Below are 24,868 nucleotides of genomic sequence, written 5' to 3' on the forward strand. Positions count from 1 at the left end.
CTACTTTCTCGTTTTTCCCTGAATACAACTTCCTCATTCCTTTCCCAAGGGCCAAAAAAAAATTCCAGTCAGCTCCTTACATGATATCAATGTCAGTGCCAGCACCACCAAATTTCAGATATACCGTTTAATCCCATAATCCGTCAGAAAAACGGCAAACCCTTGGTGGCTTTAGGCTCCTCTCCACATTCTTTAAATAGAAAAGACACTGCTACTTTTTCTTATATTCTGTGAAACGGTTTTGGCCCAGACAAGACTCTGTTGCCAGGCAAGCCTCAACGGAAATCAGGAAGCCCCTATCTCTCCCACCCCTAGGAATTTACCTGTGACACCATCTTCCAGCCATTGGAAATTTACCTATGGTGCCAAACCTATGACCAATGGGCTACCTGTGCATCCCTAATGCCCTCCTTAGGTTCCACCCCAAACCGAGGCTACTTACACACCCCCGTCCCACGTATCAGCCAGAGAGATCACTGGACTCCAGCAGTGGGTGGGGGCCAGACATCTCTCTCCATGTTCTCAGAATAAAGGCCTCTTTTTGTTTTATACTTCTCATCTTTTGGAAATATTTTTCATCTTTTGTAAATAATCCTATCATTGTGCTTCTCTACTGGGCCACAAAATCCTAACAGTACTGATTCTTATCTATGTATGAATTTACCTCCTCAGTAATTCACATGCTCAATGCCATGAGTATCCAATGGAAATTAATGTAGTGGGCTTTTGCTTCACTCTATCAGTGTCAATGCAGTGAATTTAATCCCAAGATAAAAATAAATCTTCATACAAGTTTCAAAACAGAATTATTCATCAAAATATACATAGCCAAGGTCCTAGAGGCCTACAGACAGCTTTCAATAATATAATAGAAGCCTTCTAGAAACTGAAAAAATACAGTTTATATAATTAAAAATTGTTAAATTAGCCAATAATGTAGAAATTTTTCTGAACAATTATAGGTGAACCTTCTCTTTTGTAAGATATAAACTAGTGCCATGGCAAAGTCTATGTCTTGCTAAATAATACAATCAAAGCAATTATTTTACACTTATAATGACTGTTGTATACAATTTTAGATATTGCCAGAACTATAATCACTGTGAATTGTATTAATCACTTGAAACTGCAGGAAAAGGACAAATTTCAGACATTATAAAAGTATAGTCATGTTAATTTGGCTCATGTTAATGGTATAGGGGAATGAAACTCCTTACCTACTATATATCTGGTATGAGTTTGTGTTCTCTAAAATTGAAGAATGAATTTTAGGAATGATGGAGTTTAAGAGTGGAATATATTTATTGGGAGAAGGAAAGCTTCTGTCTGAGAGACAGGAAAGGTCTGAGTGGGTTGCTAAAGACTCTGTCTTTTTGAGAAACTTGTATAGAGTTAAATCATGGGGTTAGATGGGTCCAGGGGAGGGGAAAAATGGGAATCTGAAAGTTAACCATAAGGCGGGGTAGAAATGTGGTCAACCAAGAAGGTTAATTGCTCAGGTAAAATTGATTAAATTGGGAGCAAATGGGAGGGCAAGTCATAGTAAGTGGGCAGGTTTAAGAGCAGAGACTCTTCTTGTAGAGGGTTGGGATGGTGACTCTTGTTTCCTCAGGGTGATCAGAGAAGTATTTGGATTGTTGCTCCTTAGCACTTGGTTGTATTTAATTTACCTTTTGTTTTGAGATTTGGCCCACAGCAGGAGGTGATTATCTCTTCCAATCCTGCAAGCAATCTGAACTTATTTTCTGGCTCCTTTGAGGGGCAAGCCTTGTTACAGGCAGCTGAGTTAATTAGAAATATATAACCAGGGAGACAGGATCAGGTCCTAGATGTAGCCAGCTCAGAAGCCCACATACCTTGCAGCTATGTGAAGACAGATACCTCCTGTTATGGGACAGGCCTCAAGAGAAAATACCAAGCAAATGCATCCATGTTCTAAGAATTGATTTTCTAAATAGTTCCCTGTCACCCTGCTGAAGTCAGGAGTCATCCTCTCAATCCTATAGAGGAGAGTTACTGCTCTGTAAAATGCCTGATTTCTATGACCTCACTTCCCCAATTGTCTGCAGTGTAAATGATTTTGCCTGAACTATTAATTATATTGGCTAAACATAGCTCTGTCCAAAGTTATGCCCATCTGCCTTGTGAGTTCCCAATTTCCCCCACCTTAAACCCATCTCACCCCATGATTTTATTCTATAAAGTCCTTAGAAGATACAGAGTCCTTGACAACCCACTTATGACCCTTCCTGCTCTCTCAGACAGAAGCTTTCTGATAGGGTTTTCACTGTGGTAAAGGAGAGAATGTAAAGTAAAAATGGCCTTTATTCTAAGAAGGTGGATCACATGACCACTAAAGGTCTGCCTTTTTCTGCTGGATACATGGTGAGGGGGCTTATATCTACTTTTTGACTGTGGTGGTGCTTAAAGGTGTCATTGCTGATGTGCCAGTAGCTGATTGGGACTCTTTTCCTGCCACAGGTAAGTTGCCTAAGGGAGAGGTAAGTGACCTCAGGGTAAATGGCCCCTGGCATGCTTTCCACTGTGGTAATATCCTATCTAGAGCAAAAACCTTTCACTTTTTTCTCTCAGTAGTATATTCTGCTCTTTACCTCCTTTGTTCCTAAAATTCATTCTTCTATTTTATAGAACACAAACACCTACCAGACATAGTAGGTCAGGAGTTTCATTCCATTATATAACTATCTGACTGCCTATATTTCTGACTAACACAGCCTACTGTAACATTAAGAATTATTTATTTATTTCACTTAGCATAATTGTAGCAAATAAAATGTACTTAGTGGATGTAGTGAAATATCCAATAAAATTCAAAAAGTTATTATCACAGTTTCTCTATCATCACCAGTCATTTTCATCTTTCAACAATGTGGGGAAAAATAAGAGCTGCTCTTAGCAAGTACAATGGTATAGTGCACAGTGTATTATTCACTGTAGTTACCATGTTATTTGTAGGTACTTTATAGACAACAGAAGAAACATTGAGCTTTTTAATGAACAACTATCAATTTCAATAGTTGTGCTCGTAGAACTACAGGGTTGACAACTGTAGATTTTTCTTTGGTATCAGGGATTGAACTCCTGACCTTGTGCTTGTCAGGCAGGTGCTTTGACCACTGAGCTCAATATGCAGCCTAACAACTTTAGATTCTAAATATGATTATTACCAATGTTTAATTTGCCATTGACATATTTAATTAAAAATCTTGTTGATCTACATCTTCAATGAAATTATTTTCTTTCATTGCAGTTTAAAACCCCCTTTTTTTTAGGTACCAGGGCTGGTCCAGGGTTTGGGGAACCACAGGGTGAGAGTAAATTCTAGATGGGGAGGGGAAGGTGGGTGAGATCAGCTTCCAGAAGGACTCAGCCTGGCTTCCCCACCAAGCCAGCAAGCCCCAGGTGCTCTCTGAAAGGCTGCCATGGGGAACTGCAATAAAGAACCTGTTTCAATGCGTGGCTGATGGCTTCTGTGCTGTCACTAGAAAGGTGAATCCTCCCCCACTTAGGCAATCCCAAAGGAGACAAAGTGAGACCTCCTGGTTTTCTGTCCTGGCTTGCTGGTGGCTTTGAGGGCTTCCTGGATCATAAATGCTGGTGAACACCCCTTAGTGACTACCTGCTCTGTAGGCCTGGGTGTCCCTACCATCTCTACCATGGTGGAGCAGGGTTATGAGACAGGGCATGGCCCCTCACAGCTCACTGTGCAGGGCAGACCCTGCAGCTCTATGTGCAGCCTGTGCTTCTAGAAGCTGCCATGTCTCTCTATGCTATACTCAGAAATCTGGGAGGCTTTAGGGGAGTCCTGATGGTCCCTTTCTCTGCTTTTCTGAGATCTCAGAAGCTTCTTGCACACTACTAGGCACTCCACCAACAGTGCTGCCCCAGACATCAGCCTGGAGCAGGTTCCTGCAGGGCTGCAATCCACATACTTGTACCACAGTGGGGCCTCGCAGTAACAACAGATGCCAGCAGGGGGAGAGAGTGAGCTTAGGGGACTCTGTAATAGGGCCCAAGGAGGAAAAGATATTCAGGGTCAGATTACATTTTCAGCACCTCCCCTCAAGGGTGTAGTAAACAGCAGGCCTGTGGTCCTGCCCCCAAAGGAAACTGGTGTCTAAGTCTTCAACTATCACATCCTCTCTCCTCAGCCAACTCGGCCAGGTGCCAGGTCACTGTCCACATATTAATGGGAGCATCAGAATAGGGATATGGACACTGAATCTGTTCACTTCCTGTCATGATTTATTTCTGCTGCTTTACTTCACTGTTAACTTCTGGAAACAGCTATCCCTTTGGCACTGGTGTGACTGTGCTTCTACTCTGCCCCCAGCTCTGACACATCATCACATCAGCAGAGGTTCACTCACCCATGTCTTGGGGAAAATATTCAGGCTCCTCAGATCAGAGGTTAGGGCCCCACTAGGGCTAAATGACATTGTACCAGGAGACAGTGAATACAGCCACTCAGCCTTTCATAGCTAAGGAAACTGGACCAAATTTTTTCAGCAGCACCACAGGGAAGTACCCTGTGAGTCATCACATACAGGTCCCCACTCCCACACCCAGGACAAGCCTGTTTTCTCATCTCTAGAATGTATTGTTGTCACAGGACATGTGGGATGATACTCTTCATGTAGGGAGTTAATGACTTATTTGTTAACAAACTGATCAGAAATGCTATTATTTCTAACTGCTCCTTATGAAACTTAACCTTTGAGTATCACTTCAGCTTCCAGCACTCATGGGGTGGGGGCATGGCTGGGCCACTAATTCCAAGCTTCCCACTGTCTCATTACAGACTGGAAATCAATCAGTGGAGAACCTGATGGTGGTCTGCACAGTGAGACTGACACAGGCAGAAGGGCTGCACAGCCTGATGGATCCCCTGGAGCAGGACTTTCTGCACAGCTGCCCCATCTATGGCTCTTCCTTCCCAGGTCCCTCAAGGGCCGACATTTCCACCCCCCAGGCCCCAATGGTGGGAAGGTGAGTTTGCTCTCAGCTGCACAGTGTGACTTGGCCACCTAAAGCTGAGGCTTTGAAATGTGCTTACATCTCTCAGCCTCACTTCACTGAGAACTGAGAATTGCACCCAGTAAGTGCAATTCTCAGTACAGTGAATTGCAACTAAGGCCAAGCTTACAGGGTCCCTATGGAACAAAATGGTGGTTTCCAGGCAATTTCGGACCTCAGCGAAGGCTCTGTGGAAGGCCTGCTGGTGTAGCCATGTTTATTCTCCATTGAGCTGCTCTCTCCATGGGAAAGGTTTGTTTCTCCTGCAATGATCCCTACACTGAGTAAAATTTCTCTCTACATTGTAGAGGTGTTTGGAGACTTGTTCTATGGGCTTTGTGATGTATTATTCAGAGTCAGATTCTATGAGAGTGGCAGAGGCATCAGGCCCATTCAGACCTCAGGGCAGGAACCAGTTGGTACCATAAGTACATGAATATCCGTGGAGCTACACCAATCACAGCCACTTTTCCAGGCACTGACCATGATCCAATGACTAGGAAAGATGTATCTATTCCCCTCTTGACCTTCCAAACTAGTGGGGGATACCCTGGATAGCAGATCATGTACCACTGACATTATGGTACATGAGACCCCATCTTGGCTTCCCTAGACATGGATGCACAACAGTGGAAGATGAGCCCAGAGGAAGGACAGTGCACTGGGTAGCAAATCACTGCGCAATCTAACAACTGAGGAAAGGTGGAACAGGGCACATTCCTTTGTCCACTCACTTCTCAAATATTTATGTAACACAACCCTTGTACCACAGCAGACATTTTTCCATCCCCCGAGAAGGCAACATGCCACTGGTGAGCACTAGATAGATATGTGTACAGCTTCTCTGAAGAAAAGAGAGATGGTCACACCAGTGTCCAAAGACTCTCCCGTAGAGTCATTGGTCAGTCTCTCAGGGCTGTCTCAGCCAAAACTGCTTCACTGGTGGTGGATATAGAGTGAACTGGGTTCTCCACAGCTGGAGCAGCAGGCAGGTGTCCAACTCAGCAGATTGCCTTGTGTGAGCAGTTTGGGAGGGAGGAACAGACTTCACACTCAGTTCCCCACACCTGTCTCCTCCAGAACCATAGCCCTGCTTCTTAGCTCTACGCAGCACTGCAAACCCACATGGACCCTCCAATGCAACTTCAACTTGCTGAGCTGGAACACTGCAAGCCCACTGAGGACAAAGCTAAGGGACCACCCTGCAGCTCTGAGACACAGAGCAATCAGTGGGTGGATGCAGTGTGGGAAGAATTCCTGATAGTGGATTTATGCACAGAGCTATCTCTCACAGGCACTGGGAAGTTTGACTGCTCTACAAGGAACATGGGAAATTGATGATCTTTTCCCTTTTTGCTGTTGAAGTGTCAGCTGCACACCAAGCTCAAGGACCAGCTGCAGAGTTTGTACCTGATCCATCTCCAGTGCCTTCACAAGCTCTGGGACCATGGGAAGAGCCAGTACCAGGAAGCCCAACTCTGTCAACTCAGAGGTACAACTAACAGGGTCTCCACAGTACATGGCAGCTCCTCAACTACACTTAGGCCACCTCCTGATGAAATCCTGACTTTCCCATCTGCTCCACTATTTTTTCCATTTTCTTGCCCTTACCTCTATACTCCTTTTAAATATGGCATAAATTAATTTTAAATAAATGATAGGATGTCATTCATTTTAATTAGCATCCTCAGTGCAGTGGCATGTACACATTCTCAATGTGTACATTTCTGCCCAGTTCCAGAACATTTCCCACAATTTCATTCCCATTTGGACAACATTCCCTCTCTTCCCTGCCAACCCCAGCCACCAATGAATTATCTGCCTCTGTGATTTACTATTCCATGTTTTCACATTAGTGCATCACAGCTCTGTTTGACCAATCATTAATGGAAGAGACTAACTGATATTTCTCTTTGATAAAGGCCACAATCCCCGATAGATCCCAGTTTATAAGTAAAACTTAAATACATTCATTTTTGAGGTTGGAATTGATTTTCCATTTGTTTTGTGAGGTAAGAGACAAACTCTTGTGTTTCAAAAGGGAATCAATTCACATGGCCAAGTAGGGTACAAAATGCGCAGTATTCCACTGAAGATACATTCAGGGACATGTCAATGAGATGTGCTGTGTTCCCATTTGACTTCAGGTTTGAAGGCAGGGGGGAAACAGCAGTGGGGAGAAAATGGTGTGAGGAAAACAGAGCCCTTTCCATCAGCTCCCTTCAGAGCTCTACACAGGGTCCCTGGACCTCGCTGAGTTAAGCATAGAGGTTTGTTCCACACAGAGCTACAAAACAGCAACACAATAAAATAAAGAAAAATCTGCATAACTTTTTAACTTTCTTTTCAAGACTGTTGTTCACAGCACTGTTAGAACAGGAAGGAACTGAGACTCTCCCTACCCTGCAGGTAGACTGTGCAGGGCACCAGTGTGGGCATGAGAAACAGGGAAAGCTGCAGGGATGCAGAGCTCGGTCTCCTTGGACCCACAGATAAAGAGGCCAAGGAATCTGATCATGAAATAACCATCAATGCAAGATGGATGTGCGTGTGGAAGGTGTCAGTTTTTACAATGAAATACCTCTGAAATCAATGTGTGTACACACAAGAGATGTGCATGAGACAAACAGAGTGACAGGCAGAGTGAGGCAGAGCCTGGGAGACTTGCCCATCACTTAATGAATCCAGATGTAGAGGACCAGAAATGTGAATGCTTTTCTTGGTTTTACTCTCAAATTCCTTTATTATACAGTGTCATCTTTGGGTGGGGAAGTGGCGCAGGGAACTAACAGGAACCTGGTGAAATAGATAAATATACCAAAATTTTCTTTTTTCTGTTTCTAAATCTGTCATTTATAGTAAGAGAGCATATATTAATGACATACAAATAGTTCTCCAGTAGCAGAGTCCTCCATGGGCTTGTCATTAGCAGGCCCGGAAGACAGAAGAAGGTTGGGAGGAGGGTAGGAAGGTCCATATAAAGGGGGAAATAGGGTTTCCCTTAGTTGAAAAAAAGTCACCTGAGAATATTTACTTAAACCAAAGAGAGATGCTACCTCTTCCCAAGAAGTGGGGCAGGGTGGGAGGGCAACACAGAGTACAAGGCTGGGTAGGAAGAGGGCCAGGGCTCAGCTGTGAGAGAGGGGATCACAGTATACCTATCAGGGCCAATAGGATGAGTGGTCTGCCATTCACCAGCTCCTCTCTCCTGTACTTGCCTGCTGTGAGGGCCTGTGTCTCTTCACTGCTGGGTGGAGAGAGGGCCAAGCCATAATCTCTCTCATCTCAAGTAAGACTGGGGACATGGCCAACACAGGCCTTCTTTCAGCATTTTCAGAGCCTGTAAGTTTATAATTCACTCTGCAGCTTTGCTGTGGTATGTTCATGGTTTCTAACTTTTCACACTGTAACTGAGTAAGAAGAGAATATGGGTGTCTGTTAATCTCACTTTTTATAATGAAGATTTAGCAGTACATTTTCCAGGGTAAATGTATACATGTTGAATATCATAGTCACCAATTTCACACCTGAAGTCTCCACATTGAGTCGGAGCCTGGAAGAGGAAATTCAGGGGTGCTCAGATCTCTGTGGAGATCTTATGCCAGGGAAAAATGGGCAAAGCATTGGTTGAGGACACCGTGGCACCAAGGGCAAGAAAACCCAAGGTCAAGGGCTCCTGATGCACAAGTCAGTTTCTCAGCAAAGCAGCATACACTGCACGCTGAACAGAAGAGGGCTAGAATGGCCCTGCTGCCAGAGCTCCTAACTAGAGGCCTGAGGCCCATGTCTCACTCAGGGAAACACTATATGAAAAGGTCAGTCTGTTACACAGCCCACATTGACTGAATGTCTTCCATCCAGGTACAGATATCAACTTCGACATGTGAACATATCACAGCTACAGGTCAGGAGGTGGGGACACTCCAGGTTGGTCAGTATATGAAGCCTGAAATAAGAGATGGGCACCTGACCAGCTCCAGGTTCTTTCAGCAGTAACCAACTAACAAAAACAGTGTGCACTAAAAAGTGTAAGTAACTGAAAGGAGTTACTGACAAAAATATATTCTGTAGGGTTAGTTGAAAGATTCAAAAGTAAATGGCTGCATCCCTCAGTAAAATGAGACATGACCCTTAATGGGAATATGGTCTCCTTTGGTGTCAGTGACCCACACCCATCAGGAACAAACACACTGATGAACAGAGCAAAAATGAATATAGGCAATGGGTCAACAATCAAAACTCATTAATAACAACAACAAAACCCAGGATAAGAAAAATGAACCAGTGAATTTTTTCAAGTGTATAATTAAGAATAAGTAGTAATAACTTTTGGATTCTTAATAGAAATTGAAGGGAAAGAACCAACACCAATTTCTTTTAGATGACAAAGTTACACTGAGAATGAAGCCAGACAATAATATATTGAAAAATAAAATAAAATAAATTGAAAACCCATATTCACCAATATTCCTAATGAACACAAGCAAGATTAGTCAGCTAAAGGCTTGTCAGCTAGATTCGCAAGCACATGCAAAAGTTAAGCACCATGATCAACACTCAGCTCAATTTCAGTGATGCAAGAACTATCCCACTATAAAAATGATTCAGTGTCACTTGTCACTCTCACAGAATGAGACAGTGCTAACCATTCAATAGATTTGGAAAAATAGCTTTGAGAAAATCCAAAGTTCAAAATTTCATCATGGTAAGAACTACTCACACACCACTTATTGGAAGAATGGACATCAGCACAGCAAAGATCATATGTGAGAAGCTCATCCCTGACATTGTGCTCAGAGGCTGACAAGCTGCAAGATTTTCTTTCTTTTTTTTATTTTATTTAAGAGGAAAAAGATAAAAACACAAAACAAAACAAAGCAGTGTAAGGGTACATGTAATACAGAACTACAAAAAAAAAAAACCATAACAGTAAGAAATCACCTGTTAATAGATTACATATTATCATCTTGAAAATAGTTGCTCAAATCACAGTATCAAAGAAGACAAAGTGGACATTCAAACAAGGAGACTCTTCTGAGATCAGGAACCAGACAAGGCTCGCAATGCCTTTCAACACAGTACTACAAGTCGTAGCCCTAGAATTTACTCAATAATAAGAAATGAAAGGCTTCTAAGCCAGAAAGGAAGAATTAAACTGTTTCTGTTTCCTGAGGACACAACATTTCATACAAGAAACTTATATCTCCACTGAAAACCTTTTAGAACAAATTTACAAATCACATAAAGTGCAGGGTACAAGATGTGGATGTCCTAAACAATTCATATCTATGTGATTCAAACAAATTGAAGGCTTAGATACAAAGAATGTAATTCATTAAAAATAATTAACACACAGAAAAAATTTAACCAAACTCACATGTACTTTAAAATTCATAGAAATTGATGCAAGCAATGCAATAGCTCTAACAGAAGAAAATACATATCATGATGGTTGATGAGAAGAATTCATGTTGTTATAATGTACATGCTACCCAGATCAACCGGCCCTTTCAAAGAATTCCTGTCAAAATACCACTGACATTTTCCTCAAAACTGAAAAACATAATGGAAATTCACAAGAAAGTACAAAGTGTCATCCTCTAGCCATGTAAAGAACATTAAACATAGAAGCAAAGAAATACCTGGTTTCCAAGTATATTATAAAGTAACAGCAGTCAAAAGGGTCTTATACTGCAAGAATAGGACCGCAGATTTAAATGACTAGCCCAGAGACAAACCAACTCATAGAGCCACCAGGAATTTGGATTTGTTTCTTCTTCCATTCCTGTGCTTTCCTGTATTTTCCTTTTCTTTTTCTGGTCAGGTTCTCCCCTTGTCACTCTGCCCTGAGCTGAATTCAGATTGTGTTGCAGGCTTGTCTGGAACTCCCAGTAATTCTGCTGCCTCAGCGGCCTGAATGCTGACATTTCAGGCATTTTCACCATTCCTTGCTCAGCCAGTGAGTTTTTAATAACATCATGACAAAACCATGTCTGGTGGTGTGGCTTGTAATCCTATCCCTCTGTAAGGCTGAGGCAGGAACATCATGAATTCAAGGATAAACTCACCAACTTAGCAACTTATTGAGAATCTCCTCACAAAAGAAAGACTTTTAAAAGTGGAATGTAAGGGAGCTAAATGCAAAAGCTCTGTATTCAGTCTCTAGAAACTGAATGGAAAACCAAAACCATAACCAAAACAAAACCTTGGAAAGTAGAAGGCAAGGCAAAAATGTTTTAACCTGGCCTGGCCTTCTAGAGGGCAGTGTGCCCCACGTAGCTTTAATCTTCACATCTTTCTTGGGATTTGACACCAATCATCAGTTTCCATGAGTGATCAGAGAAAAACAGAAAGTGCTTCGGGAATACCAAGCCTCAGTCCCCCAGCAGAAGGCATTTGGGGTGATCTTCTGAAGCATATGTTGACCACAGTTTCAGTTAAAAAGCAGAGACTCTACCACTATTTTTAATGGGATTTTCAGTCCTACTTGTTGTGAAAGAAACTGTAGATTAGGAAAGTGGTACATAGCTTACCTAGATGGATTCTTTCTACAGAGAGTCTAAAGATCAAAGTCAAATATTTTATTCCATGAATACACAAAATTACTGCCAATTGACAACTCAGGATAATGTACACCTGTAATCCCAGCCCTCTGAGAGGGTGAAGAAGAATGATGAAGGGTTTAAGCCTAGCATGGGAAACTCAGAAAATTGGTGAGACCATGTCTTAAAATCTGTAAAGTAAAATTACAAATGTATGAAATTATTGATCATTAAGAAATCCTAGAAATCACTGTGCAAGGTACATTAACCACTGTTAATCTACAATCATTTTTATCTTTCCATAGACTTAAAAGAGTATCTCTTCTATGGTCCTTATATTATTTCAAAAGCAATAGCAATCCCTTGATCAACTTCTGATTCTAAATATAAATTTAGGAGAGGAAAAAAAGCAATGATCACATTCTCTTCATACTGAGCTATCCAAATCCTAAGGAGGTATACTCAGTAGCATATCTGCAGTCATCTCTGTAAAACATTCAAAAAAATTGAAACAGTGCAAACCTGGCAGGACATCAATGTCTACATGATGGGAAACCTTATGCTAGGTGTGCTGACTAAATTACACTTGCAAGAAAAATTCACATATGTTTTTATTTTGAATTCACAGTGATATTTGACTTTGTATTTTTACTTTTTACTTTTTCTCTTTTTTTCTTTCTCTCTTTCTTTCTTTTATTCTTTTTTTTGAGATATGTTCTGCTATGCAGTTGAGGCTAGCCTTGAACCTCCCTTGTAGCCCAGGATGACCTCAAACTTACAAAAATCCCCCTGCCTCAATCTCTGAGTAATGAAATGACAGGTTTGCACCAACACTCTGACTCTGTTTTCCTTTTAAATTTTCTCCAAATCCTTACTCAGATTTATCTGATATTCTTACATTTTCTCAAGTTGAATATACAAAATCAAATCAGACACCATAGAAAATACAGTTGCAAAATAGTCACCAACATATAACATAATGTAACATAACATAGCATAGCACAGTATAGCATAATAAAACAAAACAAAAAGCAACCACCTAACTCTGCTTTAAACAACTGCTCCCAAAGATACTTTAAGAATTTCTAAGTGAGCCATAAACCAGCAATATAATCCAGTAATTTCACATTTAAGTAGTTTTTCTTTAAAATGAAAGTCTGCATCCACGCAAGCCTGTGTATAAGAATGGCTGTGGCAGCTCGTTTTCAAGGGTTGACCAGAAACAGGAGAAAAGGCCATCACCAGATGGGTGAGGGGTCAATGAACAAGTCACAGCTGGTTTCATTCACCCTCCAATGGCATGTGGTGGCAGCACACTGGGAGCCCAGCATGGAGACACTGCTTGAAGGAGACCAACCAAAGAGCATTTCACCTGATCAGCCTCAGGACCATCCCCTCTTGGAAAGGCAAACTACCTAGCAGGGACACAAAGCCCATGGTCTATTTGGGATGAGATGACAGGAAGTGATAGCAATGGCCATAAGACAAGTTCCCCAGGAGTGACGTGCATGTGTCTTTCCTCAGCATAGGATGATGATGTCCATGGCCTTGGAAAGCCTCCCCTTGCAATCATCACCTGCTCTCCCCTCCACAGGATGTCAGAGTATGGAGCACTACAATATGTGGCTGAGTTAAACATCTAAGGATGAATAAGTAATCACTCATAGGCCCATGAGAGTAAAATTGCTAGGAATCTTCATCCCCTGGACATGAGGAGGTTATAACATGAAACATTCACATCCTTCAAGGAAAATTATTATGGGTATTCCAGGAACATTTCTATACTCCCTAATGGAATATAAATGAAACTAACATAAGACCAGGAAAGAAACTCATCCTAAGATTTGACAGATCTCTAAGTGAAGCCTAATTCTCAATGAAAAGAACTTTTTGGATGGAAATGTGCACTTGGCACCCAGCCTGCCACTTCTGAAGCATCTACATGTTTGTTGTATGAAAAATTTCAAAGGGACAAAAAGTGTAAAACAATACCCCGTTTTCTAGTTTTTCACTTGCTGTTTCTAAGGAACACAAATTTATTCCACCATAAAAAGAAAGGGAGCATCGGATGGGGCAGCCCAGCTATCGACCCCCGCACATGACACAACTTCCTTGGCAACAGGTCTAAACAGTACTTTGAAGGTTCTGGTCACCAGGCACCTCTGTCTGATGACAGTTGACCTTCACAGGAACTTGGCTCAGGAGAGTGACCAGTGAATATGCTGTGCTGCTTTCTGAGGCCTTGAGGCCACAGCCTTAAATACCCTGCATGTGAAAACAACATGGGAATGAGTGAAAGGATGGTGCACTGGGCCAAGATGTTTCAGGACATTCACCGGGAACTGCCTGATGTCAAGGGTACACAGGGCAGGGCTCACAAGCCCCAACCCCCAAGAGACCAGAAACAAGAAGGATCTCAGGACAGGTGTCCTTAGGCTCAGTCACCAGCCACTCAGAGACACCAACTAGAGGACAGTACATTAAGGCCTGGCCACCTCTGTGAGTTCTCCTAAACAATCCCCATCCTAAATCATCAGTGTAAGGGCTCTGAGGACAGGCAGTGAGGGCAGATGCTCTGGGCCTGGGGCAAGTGCTGGGAAATGTGAGCTTCTGCTCCTGTCATGTTCCCATCCAGGACAGAGCTGGCAGGAGGAGAAGTGCAGAGCTCTTCCCATGGTTCCTAGAATATACCAAGTGCTCAAATACCATTGTTGTTATTTGCATTGTTGCCTTTCTTTTATTACAGAGAAATGAGAGCCTATGGGATCCGTCATCTGATGTCTTCCTATCTTAAAAGTATATTTACGTGTTAATATGACATACTAACAAGAATATTTCACACTTATTGGTATCAGGCCAGGGCCTCTTTGAGGTGCTTCACATATGTTAATTCTTACAAGAGTGTGAGGCCGCGCCTAGCCATAGGTCTGCAGAAGAGGAGCTGGGCAGATCTGGGGTGTCCTCACCGGCCTCTCTGCATGTCTGGAGGACTCTGGATATCTCCGCCCAGACTGCTGGAGTTCCCCCAGGCTTCCAGGTGCAGTGAAGGGGAGAGGTGGGTTTGAGGCTTCCACATCAGCCTCCCCATTCCGGTTACACTTGGAGAATTGCTGAGCTACCGACGGGTGGGCGGGCCCACACTATCAGCCTAGCCCAGCCTGTTTAGCTGCCGCGCCTGGCCATTGGTCTGCAGAGGAGGAGCTGGGCAGATTTGGAGTGCCTGCATCAGGCTCTCTGCCTGTGTGGAGGACTGTGGATATCTCTGCAACCAGGGAGGGTCCACAGGTTCCTGAAGCACTGTGGCCTGTGGTGAGTACCCTAACCCGGCTGCGATTGAAGAACTCTGGAGCTTCCAAGGGGCAGGTGGGCGCACAGTGTCCCTGAGGCCCAGCTTGTCTGGAACTGCGGAGCTCTGAGCAGGCAGAGGAGGGCCACTGGTTCTGTAGGCCCAATGGCTTGGGGTAGCGCGGTGCCAGAGTCTCAGGAGCTCCAAACATAGAAGGGGATTTTCAACAGATCCTGAGGAAGCTTTCAAATAACACTTGAAACACAGAAATATAGGAAAATGACAAAACGAAAGACCAAATTACAACCTCAAACCTCCAGCCCATCTCAAGAAACCCTAGGAGCGATGTATATAGAAGAAAATATATCCCATCAACCTCATATATCGGACACAATAGCCACTGAAATTGACAAGCAACTCCAGGAAGCTTTAAAGAAATTCAAACTTGAAATAATCTCCCAGATAAAAGAAGAAATGATAAAAGAAATGAAAGAGATTCTAAATGTATCTAAAGAAAACACAGATAAAAAATTGGAGGAACTAAACAAAAAGATAGAATCCCTAGACGAGCAATATAAGAAACAAACAGAATACATAATGCAGATGCACAGAGATATACAGGAAATAAAAAACTCCACTGAAAGTTGTAAAAACTGCCTTAATGAAAGTGAAGATAGAATTTCAGACCTTGAAGACAGAATTGCAGCTAGTGAACAGGAAAGGAAAGATCTTTTGAAAATAACAAGGAATCAGGAAACAACAATTCAACAACTGCAAGACGATGCAAAGAAGAATAACATAAGAATGATAGGGATTAATGAAAGAGAGGGAGACAACATGAAGGATGTCAGGAGGATATTTAGAGAAGTAATAGCTGAAAATTTCCCAAGCATGAGATCAGAAACTGACATCAGGATCAGTGAAGCATATAGAACTCCAAACAGTCATAACCAAAATAAAACTACACCCAGACATATAATAGTCACCATCCCAGAAATCCAACACAAGAATAGATTATTAAAAGCTGTCAGAGAGAAAAGACAGATCACTTATAAAGGAAAACCTATCAGAATCACAGCAGACTTCTCAGCACAAACGATAAAGTCAAGAAGAGCATGGAGTGAAGTATTCCAGATGCTAAAGCAAAATGATTTCCAACCAAGACTGATATATCCTGCAAAACTATCATTCAAAATAGATGGTGCAATAAGATACTTCCATGACAAAGAACAGCTGAAGATCTTCATGAACACCAAACCAACCCTGCAAAAAATATTGAAAGACAGTTTAGATACACAAAGAAAAAAAACACTAAGCAAAGCAAATAATTAAATAGAACAGAAAGATAAAGATGCAACAGCAGAGAGATAAGATTCCTACAATTAACCAGCATTTAACAGTAATAACCATTAATGTAAATGGTATCAATGCACCAATCAAAAGAAACAGACTAGCAGAATGCATCAAGAAACAAAATCCAACCATATGCTGTTTACAGGAAACCCATCTAACCCAGAAGGATACTCACAGACTTAAAGTCAAAGGATGGAAAACAATTCTTCATGCAGCAGGAATCCAAAAAAAGGCAGGAGTAGCCATTCTGTTTGCAGACAACGTGAACTTTATTTTTTTTTTTTTTATTTAAGAGGAAAAAGAGAAAAACACAAAACAAACCAAAGCGGTGTAAGGGTACACGTAATACAGAACTACAAAACAAAACAAAACAAAACAAAACAAAAACAAAGCAAACAAACAAACAAACAAAAAAAAACATAACAGTAAGAAATCACCTGTTAGTATATTACATATTATCATCTTGAAAATAGTTCCTCAAATCACAGCATCAAAGAATACAAGGTGGACATTCAAAAAGGGAGACTGCAAACAGCTGTGTTCAATGATCCACAAACATTGATACAGTCAGCTATTTAACGCCCCTAAACACACTTGCTGTTATATCCGTTAGAGCTCTTTTTTTTTTTCTTCCCCTCTCTTTTTTACAACAAAATTCACACACTTTGGATTTCATTACTCCTTAGTGCTTATTACTTTTGGGGAGGGGGGGGGAGAATACAGTCAAATATGGCAAAACAAAGCTGTCAGTCAATACCAAGGATAGACATAGCACATGGTGTAGAACACAGTACAAGTTTATCAACTATGGTTATCAACGTTGTCCCTTGTTTCCTTAAAAAGAATTGTCTATCTCATTAGATATTATAAAGTTGGACAAAACAGTAGAGAACAAGACCAATACAACTTAGGCATTGTAAACATTACAGGACTTCCAAAGAAGACAATAGTCAAACCAGAATGGGTATCTTAGTGAATCTTATTGTCTTCAAAGTAGTTGCCTATGTCTTCAAACTTGATACTACCATATAGAATGGAACAGAGTCTAATCAGTCAAAACAAGATCGTGGGAGTACTACAGGACTTCAAAACAAGTTAATAGGAAATCAAAAAGAGTTATTATTTATATATCCTAATTATTTGAATTTTTTCTTTAATTAAGACAAACATAAGAAATGACTAATTTTTTTAAAACAATAAGGGGGAGATTGAGATAAAACAGGACATAACAATATAACAATAGAGGTCACCGCATGACTGTTTCAACAACCTAGTACTTCACCACCATATAACCTGACTTAATAGTAGTTACCATAGTGTCTTTTTCCTTGAAATATTTGGATAAAACTTCATATACTCTAGCTTCAAATATTTTCAAATCAAGAAGCCCAGAATAAAGCCTTTCTAATTAATGAGTGAAAACTTTATAAGGCTCCAAGGCCACCTAATGGGGAATCATGATTACCACATATTTTTATATATTTGAATCATTACTTACATTAGGGAAACTATTCGGTATTCACACATGCGAGATTGATTTATTTCACTTATGAGTATGGTCTCAAGCTGCGCCCATTTATTGATAAATATCTCAATGTGATCCTTCTTTATAGCTGAATAATACTCCATTGTATAGAAATACCACAACTTTTTTATCCATTCCTCAGTTGATGGACACTTGGGTTGTTTCCATGATCTGGCGATTACAAATTGTGCTGCTATAAACATAGGTGCACATATATCACTGTGGTGTGATGCTTTCAGTTCTTCTGGGAATATGCCTAGAAGTGGAATAGCTGGAATAAATGGGACTTCCAGTCCCAACTTTTTGAGAAATCTCCAGACAGATCTCCACAAAGGCTGTACCAGTCTACACTCCCACCAGCAGTGCAGGAGAGTTCCCTTTTCCCCACAGCCTCTCCAGCATTTGTTGTCGGTTTTCTTGATCCTGGCCATTCTTTCAGGAGTGAGATGGTATCTCAGTGTGGTTTTAATTTGCATTTCTCTAATGACCAATGATGATGAGCATTTTTTCATGTATTTATTTGCCATTTGCATTTCTTCATCTGAGAATTGGGTATTCATCTCAGATGCCCATTTTTGGATTGGATCTTTGAATTTTGGAGGTCTGAGTTTCTTTAATTCTTTATATGTTTTAGACAAGAGGCCCTTGTCTGAGAGAGAGTTCACTAAAATCTTTTCCCAGTTTGTGGGTTTTCTTTTCACTATGCTGCGGATTTCTTTTGACATGCAGAAACTTTTTAATAAGAAGTGGTCCCAGTTATTGATTCTGGGAAGTATTTCCCGTGCAGTTTGAGTCCTGTTCATGAATTCTTTACCTACTCCTATGTCTCCAAGGTTTCTACCTAATTTGTCTTCCAATAGATTTAGTGTTTCTGTTTTAATATTCAGATCTTTGACCCATTTAGATTTTAATTTAGTACATGGTGATAGACATGGGTCTAGCTTTAGTTTTCGGCAAATGGAGAGCCAGTTTTTCCAGCACCATTTATTAAAGAGACTGTCATTCTTCCAGTGAACCTGCTTGGCTCCTTTATCAAAGATAAGGTGGTTGAGTGTGTTCGTAGTTGTGGTTGTATCTTCTAATCTATTCCACTGATCTTCGGCTCTGTTTTGATTCCAATACCATGTTGATTTTACTACTGTTGCTTTGTAGTATAACTTCAAGTCAGGGATTGTGATGCCTCCTGCTTTGTCTTTGCTGCTTAGAATTGCCTTTGCGATTCTGGGTCTCTTCTGGTTCCAGATGAAATTTAGGAGTGATTTCTCTAGATCTATAAGGTATGTTGATGGAATTTCTATTGGGATTGCATTGAATCTGTATAACAGTTTTGGGAGAATGGCCATTTTCACAATGTTTGTTCTTCCTATCCATGAGCAAGGGATGTCTTTCCATTTTCTGACATCATCTTCAATTTCCTTTTTCAGTGTATTATAATTTTCACTGTATAAGTCTTTCACTTCTTTCGTAAGAGTAATTCCTAAATATTTCATTTTTTTGCTTGCTAATGTGAATAGTCCAGTTTCTCTTATTTCCCTCTCTGTAATTTTGTTGTTTGTGTATAGGAATGCTATTGATTTCTGAGTATTGATTTTGTATCCAGCCACATTACTGAATTTATTTATTGTATCTAAGAGTATTTCAATGGAGTTTAGGGGGTCTTCTATGTAGAGTATCATGTCATCTGCAAACAATGATAATTTAACTTCTTCTTTTCCTATCTTTACCCCTTTTATTTCTCTTTCTTGCCTAATTGCTCTGGCTAGTACTTCCAGTACTATATTAAATAGGAGTGGTGATAAAGGACATCCTTGTCTTGTGCCCGATTTTAAAGTAAAGGCTTTCAATTTTTGGCCATTTAGTATGATGCTGGCTGTTGGTTTGTCATATATGGCCTTTATTATATTGAGATAAAGACCATTTATTCCAATTTTCTGTAAAGTTCTTATCATGAATAAGTGTTGGACCTTATCGAAGGCTTTTTCTGCATCTATAGAAATGATCATGTGATTCTTATTTTTGGCTTTATTGATATGGTGGATTACATTTATTGATTTGCGTATGTTGAACCATCCTTGCATTCCTGGGATGAATCCCACTTGGTCATGGTGTATAATCTTCTTGATGATTTGCTGGATCCTATTTGCCAATATTTTATTGAGGATTTTTGCATCTGTGTTCATTAGGGAGATCGGTCTATAGTTCTCTTTTATAGTTGGGTCTTTCTCAGGTTTTGGTACTAGAGTAATGTTTGCTTCCAGGAATGACTTAGGAAGGATTGCTTCCCTTTCAATTTCATTGAATAGTTTGAGGAGTGTCGGCATTAGGTCTTCTTTATATTTCTTGTAGAATTCTGCAGTGAATCCATCTGGGCCTGGGCTTTTCTTGGTGGGTAAGGCCTTAATTACATTTTCAAGTTCATTAGCAGAGATTGGGTTATTCAACAGTTTTATATCCTCTTGATCTAGCTTTGGTACTTTATATGCTTCTAAGAATCTGTCTATTTCTTCTGTGTTATCAAACTTTTGAGAGTAGAGGTTTTCGAAATAGGTGTTGATGATCCTCTGTATTTCTATTGGGTCTGTAGTGATTTCTCCTTTTTCATTTCTTATTGCATGAATTTGAGCTTTTTCTTCCCTTTATTTAATAAGGTTGGCTAGGGGCTTATCGATGTTATTTATTCTTTAAAAGAACCAACTCTTTGATTCGTTGATTCTTTGGATTGTTTTCTTAGTCTCTATTGCATTGATTTCTGCTCGGATTTTTATAATTTCCTCTCTTCTTTTGGCTTTGGGCTTGACTTGCTCTTCTTTTTCTAGCTGTTTGAGGTGTAGCATCAAGTTATTTATTTGTATTCGTTCTGTTTTCCTGATGTGGGAACTCAGTGCAATAAATTTTCCTCTCAGAACGGCTTTCATTGCATCCCACAGATTCCGGTAAGTTGTATCTGCATTTTCATTTTCTTTTAGGTATTGTTTAATTTCTTCTTTAATTTTTTCTGTGACCCACTGATTACTCAAGAGTGTGTTATTTAGTTTCCATGTGTTTGTGGAATTTTTGCAGTATCTTTTGTCATTAATTTCTAATTTCAGAGCGCTATGATCTGATAATATGCAAGGGATGATTTCAACTTTTTTGCATTTGCTTAAATATGTTCTGTGAGCTAATATATGGTCTATTTTAGAAAATGATCCATGTACTGCTGAGAAGAATGTGTATTCTGATGTTGTTGGGTGGAACATTCTGTATATGTCTATCAAACCCATTTGTTCACAGGTGTGATTCAGTTCTGTTATTTCTTTGCTCATTTTCTGTCTGGTTGATCTGTCCCTTGGTGTCAGTGGTGTATTAAGGTCTCCTGTTACAATTGTGTTACTGATAATTTGAGTTTTCATTTCTGTTAATAATTGTTTTATATAACTGGGTGCTCTGGAGTTTGGTGCATATATATTTAAGATAGTTATCTCTTCCTCTTGGAGTTTTCCCCTTACGAGTATGTAGTGACCTTCTTTGTCCTTTATGGTCATTGTTGGTTTAAAGTTCACGTTGTCTGCAAACAGAATGGCTACTCCTGCCTTTTTTTGGATTCCTGCTGCATGAAGAATTGTTTTCCATCCTTTGACTTTCAGTCTGTGAGTATCCTTCTGGGTTAGATGGGTTTCCTGTAAACAGCATATGGTTGGATTTTGTTTCTTGATCCATTCTGCTAGTCTGTTTCTTTTAATTGGTGCATTGAGACCATTTACATTAATGGTTATTACTGTTAAATGCTGGTTAATTGTAGGAATGTTATCTCTCTGCTGTTGCATCTTTATCTTTCTGTTCTGTTTAATTATTTGCTTTGCTTAGTGGTTTTTTCCTTTGTGTATCTAAACTGTCTTTCAATATTTTTTGCAGGATTGGTTTGGTGTTCATGAAGTTCTTCAGCTGTTCTTTGTCATGGAAGTATCGTATTGCACCATCTATTTTGAATGATAGTTTTGCAGGATATATCAGTCTCGGTTGGAAATCGTTTTGCTTTAGGATCTGGAATACTTCACTCCATGCTCTTCTTGACTTTATTGTTTGTGCTGAGAAGTCTGCTGTGATTCTGATAGGTTTTCCTTTATAAGTGATCTGTCTTTTCTCTCTGACAGCTTTTAATAATCTATTCTTGTGTTGGATTTCTGGGATGGTGATTATTATATGTCTGGGTGTAGTTTTATTTTGGTTGTGACTGTTTGGAGTTCTATATGCTTCACTGATTCTGATGTCAGTTTCTGATCTCATGCTTGGGAAATTTTCAGCTATTACTTCTCTAAATATCCTCCTGACATCCTTCATGTTGTCTCCCTCTCTTTCATTAATCCCTATCATTCTTATGTTATTCTTCTTTGCATCATCCTGCAGTTGTTGAATTGTTGTTTCCTGATTCCTTGTTATTTTCAAAAGATCTTTCCTTTCCTGTTCACTAGCTGCAATCCTGTCTTCAAGGTCTGAAATTCTATCTTCACTTTCATTAAGGCGGTTTTTACAACTTTCAGTGGAGTTTTTTATTTCCTGTATATCTCTGTGCATCTGCATTATGTATTCTGTTTGTTTCTTATATTGCTCGTCTAGGGATTCTATCTTTTTGTTTAGTTCCTCCAATTTTTTATCTGTGTTTTCTTTAGATATATTTAGAATCTCTTTCATTTCTTTTATCATTTCTTCTTTTATCTGGGAGATTATTTCGAGTTTGAATTTCTTTAAAGCTTCCTGGAGTTGCTTGTCAATTTCAGTGGCTATTGTGTCCGATATATGAGGTGGATGGGATATATTTTCTTCTATATACATCGCTCCTAGGGTTTCTTGAGATGGGCTGGAGGTTTGAGGTTGTAATTTAGTCTTTCGTTTTGTCATTTTCCTATATTTCTGTGTTTCAAGTGTTATTTGAAAGCTTCCTCAGGATCTGTTGAAAATCCCCTTCTATGTTTGGAGCTACTGAGACTCTGGCACCACACTACCCCAAGCCTTTTGGCCTACAGAACTAGTGGCTCTCCTCTGCCTGCTCAGAACTCCGCAGTTCCAGACAAGCTGGGCCTCAGGGACACTGTGCGCCCACCTGCCCCTTGGAAGCTCCACAGTTCTTCAATTGCAGCCGGGTTAGGGTACTCACCACAGGCCGTAGTGCTTCAGGAACCTGTGGACCCTCCCTGGTTGCAGAGATATCCAGAGTCCTCCAGACACGCAGAGAGGCCGGTGAGGGCACCCCAGCTCTGCCCAGCTCCTCCTCTGCAGACCTATGTCCAGGCGCGGCAGCTAAACAGGCTGGGCTAGGCTGATAGTGTGGGCCCGCCCATCTGTCGGCAGCTCAGCAGGTCTCCAAGTGGAGCCGGAATGGGGAGGCTGATGTGATAGCCTCAAACCCGCCTCGCCCCTTTACTGCACCTGGAAGCCTGGGGGAACTCCAGCAGTCTGGGCGGAGATATCCAGAGTCCTCCAGACACGCAGAGAGGCCGGTGAGGGCACCCCAGATCTGCCCAGCTCCTCCTCTGCAGACCTATCGACAACGTGAACTTTAAACCAACAATGACCATAAAGGACAAAGAAGGTCACTACATACTCGTAAGGGGAAAACTCCAAGAGGAAGAGATAACTATCTTAAATATATACGCATCAAACTCCAGAGCACCCAGCTATATAAAACAATTATTAACAGAAATGAAAACTCAAATTCTCAGTAACACAATTGTAACAGGAGACCTTAATACACCACTGACATCAAGGGACAGATCAACCAGACAGAAAATGAGCAAAGAAATAACAGAACTGAATCACACCTGTGAACAAATGGGCTTGATAGACATATACAGAATGTTCCACCCAACAACATCAGAATACACATTCTTCTCAGCAGTACATGGATCATTTTCTAAAATAGACCATATATTAGCTCACAGAACATATTTAAGCAAATGCAAAAGAGTTGAAATCATCCCTTGCATATTATCGGATCATAGCGCTCTGAAATTAGAAATTAATGACAAAGGATACTGCAAAAAATCCGCAAACACATGGAAACTAAATAACACACTCTTGAGTAATCAGTGCGTCACAGAAGAAATTAGAGAAGAAATTAAACAATACCTAAAAGAAAATGAAAATGCAGATACAACTTACCAGAATCTGTGGGATGCAATGAAAACCGTTCTGAGAGGAAAATTTATTGCACTGAGTTCCCACATCAGGAAAACAGAACAAATACAAGTAAATAACTTGATGCTACACCTCAAACAGCTAGAAAAAGAAGAGCAAGTCAAGCCCAAAGCCAAAAGAAGAGAGGAAATTATAAAAATCCGAGCAGAAATCAATGCAATAGAGACTAAGAAAACAATCCAAAGAATCAACGAATCAAAGAGTTGGTTCTTTTAAAGAATAAATAACATCGATAAGCCCCTAGCCAACCTTATTAAATAAAGGGAAGAAAAAGCTCAAATTCATGCAATAAGAAATGAAAAAGGAGAAATCACTACAGACCCAATAGAAATACAGAGGATCATCAACACCTATTTCGAAAACCTCTACTCTCAAAAGTTTGATAACACAGAAGAAATAGACAGATTCTTAGAAGCATATGAAGTACCAAAGCTAGATCAAGAGGATATAAAACTGTTGAATAACCCAATCTCTGCTAATGAACTTGAAAATGTAATTAAGGCCTTACCCACCAAGAAAAGCCCAGGCCCAGATGGATTCACTGCAGAATTCTACAAGAAATATAAAGAAGACCTAATGCCGACACTCCTCAAACTATTCAATGAAATTGAAAGGGAAGCAATCCTTCCTAAGTCATTCCTGGAAGCAAACATTACTCTAGTACCAAAACCTGAGAAAGACCCAACTATAAAAGAGAACTATAGACCGATCTCCCTAATGAACACAGATGCAAAAATCCTCAATAAAATATTGGCAAATAGGATCCAGCAAATCATCAAGAAGATTATACACCATGACCAAGTGGGATTCATCCCAGGAATGCAAGGATGGTTCAACATACGCAAATCAATAAATGTAATCCACCATATCAATAAAGCCAAAAATAAGAATCACATGATCATTTCTATAGATGCAGAAAAAGCCTTCGATAAGGTCCAACACTTATTCATG

The sequence above is a fragment of the Cavia porcellus genome, unplaced genomic scaffold, assembly GCF_034190915.1.
Source record: "Cavia porcellus strain 051 isolate PalLab524CR breed Dunkin Hartley unplaced genomic scaffold, mCavPor4.1 scaffold_50, whole genome shotgun sequence".
NCBI lineage: Eukaryota > Metazoa > Chordata > Mammalia > Rodentia > Caviidae > Cavia > Cavia porcellus.